The sequence below is a fragment of the Vulpes lagopus genome, chromosome 23, assembly GCF_018345385.1.
Source record: "Vulpes lagopus strain Blue_001 chromosome 23, ASM1834538v1, whole genome shotgun sequence".
NCBI lineage: Eukaryota > Metazoa > Chordata > Mammalia > Carnivora > Canidae > Vulpes > Vulpes lagopus.
The window spans coordinates 47,877,784-47,881,684 of record NC_054846.1 but is presented as its reverse complement, the minus strand read 5'-3'; the positions used below and the strand labels follow the sequence as shown (position 1 = coordinate 47,881,684).

Sequence of the window (3,901 nt, the reverse complement as noted above, 5' to 3'; positions counted from 1 at the left end):
TGCCAAAAAAAAATAAAATAAAATAAAATTTAAATGCCTACCCAACATACCATCAAGAATATATGTATTAAAAAAAGAATATCAAAAGTTAAATTAAAAAATGGGACAAAATTGTAATTAATATCACAAAGGGCCAATATCCTTAATATACCCAAATTTTCTAAATATTGAAAAGAAACTCAAATCCTAGTCTAACAACCCAGTAGAAAAATGTAAAAATTATAGAAAAATAAATGCTAATAGCTCTTAAATATGTGGAAAAATGCTTAACTTTGCTCATAATAAGACAATTGCACATTAAAACTAAACTGAGATCCATTACTTACCTATCAGATTGGCAAAAATCCCAAACTTGACAATGCACCAAGTTGGTAAGAATGCAGAGAAGCATGTGCTTTCCTGTGTTGCTGATGGGGATGAAAATGGTACGACCCAGGACAGGGATTTGACAATAGCTAGCAAGATTACCTGTGCATTTACCCTTTGCCCAAGCAACCTCCTTTCTAGGTAAATATACTTGAGATACAATGGTAAAACCTTGAAATGATGGAAGCTTAAGGTTATTTATTGTAGCACATTTTGTAATAATAAAAGGCTGCAAACAGTCAGCATTATCTTTCTTTTTTTCTTTAAAGTAGGCTTCCCATCCAACCTGGGGCTTGAACTCACAGCCCCAAGGCTAAAAGTCCCATGCTCTACCAACTGCCAGCCAGGCGCCCCCTGCATGTCTTTCCATAGAGGATGGGACAGGTGAATAAACCATGGGACATACATGACCTGGAATACTATTAAACTCTAAAAAGAATGAAGAATATCTCTCTATATTGCTGAAGAGTGATCTCTAGAATAAAGGTGAAAAAAGTAACATGCGAAAAAGGTGTGTGTAGTATTATATTTTTTATGTAATAATGAAAGGAAAATAAAAGTATATAAATATATTATACATACCTTTATATATAATTTTTTAAAGATTTTATTTATTCATGAGAGACATAGAGAGAGGCAGAGACACAGGCAGAGGGAGAAGCAGTCTTCACATGGGGAGCCCGATGTGGGACTGGATCCCAGGACCCTGGGATCACGCCCTGAGCCAAAGACGCTCAACCACTGAGCCACCCAGGCGTCCCTTATATACAATTTTACATACAATTTCAGCATCAAGAAAACTATTGACTACAAAGAATAAAAACACATGGAATATATAAACATCCATGAGTTCATAATGATAATAATTTTTTGAAACATCATTGCTACATGCTAACCCTTTGTCTCATACCTACTGCTGCATAATAAGCCCACCTCAAAATGTGATGGCTTAAAAAAACAAAACCTCGTTGATCACCCCTGGACGTTGCTAGAGTATGATCTCATTATTCTGAAAGTTGGTTTTTTTTTAAGATTTTATTTATTTATTCATGAGAGACACAGAGAGAGAGACAGAGACAGAGACACAGGCAGAGGGAGGAGCAGGCTCCCTGAAGGGAGCTGATGTGGGACTCGATTCCAGGACCCCGGGATCACGACCTGAGCTGAAGGCAGGCGCTGAACTGCTGAGCCACCCAGGTGTCCTGTTAATTTTTTTTTTTTTAAGGAAAAGATCCAGGTGCCTTTCCTGCATGTCTTGTATTTCAAACTATCAGAATCAATGGTGAGAGAAAATAATTTACAGAAAAACCACAGCTAACAAACGCAAAAAAAAAAAAAAAAAAAAAGGTGGAAACAGAAAAATCACTACTTTGCACTCCTTTATGAAATAATGGATCTACGCAATCATCATCAATTATTATTAAAATTTTGGGGTGGAAAGTTGATGACAAACTTTAAACCAGGCTGGAAACTCCTGAACCCACTGATTAATCTCAACATCACTACAAATTGGACCACGCCCTGATCTGATGCAGTGGAGCCTAGAGAGCACTGCTCACAAAGTATTGAGTGACAAAAACAAAAATTATCAAGCCTCTAGATGCAGTTATCAGTTTATAAAGAATATGGAGGTTAGAAAAATGTTAAATGACATCACAAGATTACAAACCCAAATCCATAATGTGAGAAATCCCACATGACAAATTACCCAGTTACTTCAATAAATCAATGGCATAAAACAAAACCAAAATGAAACCAGTAACAAAGACAGAGTAGCCACTCTACTGATTGAGAGAGACTTAAAAGTGGCAAAGTTCAGGCCCAGCAAGATGGTGGCTGCCTTGGAGCTCAGCTGCTGGGGAAGTGGGGGGAGGCTCCCATTGTACACAGTGGTGTAACCTGGTGGTGATGGTTTAGGCCAAATTTTCTGATGCACTCTTGGACATCAGTGTCATAGATAATATGCTGAGAGGTTCAAGAGGAGCGGTACCAACATGATTTCTCAGCTGACAAAAACACTAAATTTTTTAAGAACGCAAATATAGGGGCACCTGGGTGGCTCAGTCGGTTAAGCATCTGCCTCCAGCTCAGGGCATGATCCCCAAGTCCTGGGATCAAGTGCCTCATCATGCTCCAGGCCCAGTGGGGGACTGCTTCTCCCTCTCCCTCTCCCTCTGCCCTGCTCATGCTTCTCTCTCCTTCTGTCTCAAACAAATAAATAAAATATTTAAAAAAAAAAAAAGGGGGGGGGGACGCCTGAGTGGCTCAGCAGTTAAGCATCTGCCTTCATTTCAGGTGGTGATCCTAGGGTCCTGGGATCAAGTCCCACATGGGCTCTCCAAATGGAAACTGCTCCTCCCTCTGCCTGTCTCTGCCTCTCTCTCTTATGAATAAGTAAATAAAATCTTTAAAATAATTAATTTTTTAAAATTCAAAAAATTAAAAAAGAACACAAGTACAGTTCTGACTATGAATTCTTGGCAAAACAGATACACTGGCTTACATTGCTCTCCTAGAAAAGGCATTTGATTGAGAGGCACAAATTCTTTACTGTGACAAAATTATTGGGTTTGCTTCACGAATTCCTTTTCTCTTTGGTTTGATCCTGCCTCGAAGGATGTCTTAAGGAGCACTGAACATAATTTTCTCCTGATGGGAGGAGAATCTCCCCTCTGAGAAGTGGAAGCACATACACACAGACATGCCAGGGGGTTCCTAAGCCTTCTGGCAAACAGACTGGGGACACGTCCATTTTCCTTTGGAGATATGCCTACTTTGGATGCCTGTGTGTTTGGTTTTCCTGCACCTCTTAATAAAGTGCACTCTTCTAAAGTTTGGTTATAAGAACATTTGAAACAGCTCTCCATCCTATGTTGCTTTTGTGAGGACATCCTAAAGTTATTTTAGATGTGGCCCCTTGGAGACGGATGACAATCTCCGCCAAAGCCTTCCACTTCCTCCTCGGTGTGCGCGAGTGGCTTCTCCCACAGGAAGAAAGCAGTTCCATACAATGACAGTCACCCTGCTCGGTGCCCAAGTGTTTGCCTTGGAGTCACACGATTGTGCAGTAATATCTTACACTAAGTATGTGAAGGCAAAAAGGAAACCCTGCTGATATGTACAAGGAGGACTTTTTTTTGTACAAGATTTAAACCAAAGAGAAGGGATCCCTGAGTGGCGCAGCGGTTTGGCGCCTGCCTTTGGCCCAGGGCGCGATCCTGAAGACCCGGGATCGAATCCCACGTCGGGCTCCCGGTGCATGGAGCCCGCTTCTTCCTCTGCCTATGTCTCTGCCTCTCTCTCTCTCTGTATGACTATCATAAATAAATAATAAAAAAAATAAACCAAAGAGAATTTTCTATGCCATCTTTCTTTAATTGCATTAAATATTTGTTAAATTTGTTTTCAAAGATTTTATTTATTTATTTGAGAGAGAGAGAATGAACATGAGGCAGAGGGAGAGGGAGAAGCAGATTACCTGCTGAGCAGGGAGCAAGGTCAGGGCTCGACCCCAGGACCCTGAGATCATGACCCC

The 3,901-nt window shown here is 40.4% G+C and overlaps 1 pseudogene; it reads left to right on the top strand.

Annotated features, from left to right (window-relative positions):
- The first annotated feature begins 2,268 nt into the window (after positions 1-2,268).
- Positions 2,269-3,273, top strand: LOC121481035 (annotated as a pseudogene).
- The last annotated feature ends 628 nt before the right edge of the window (positions 3,274-3,901 follow it).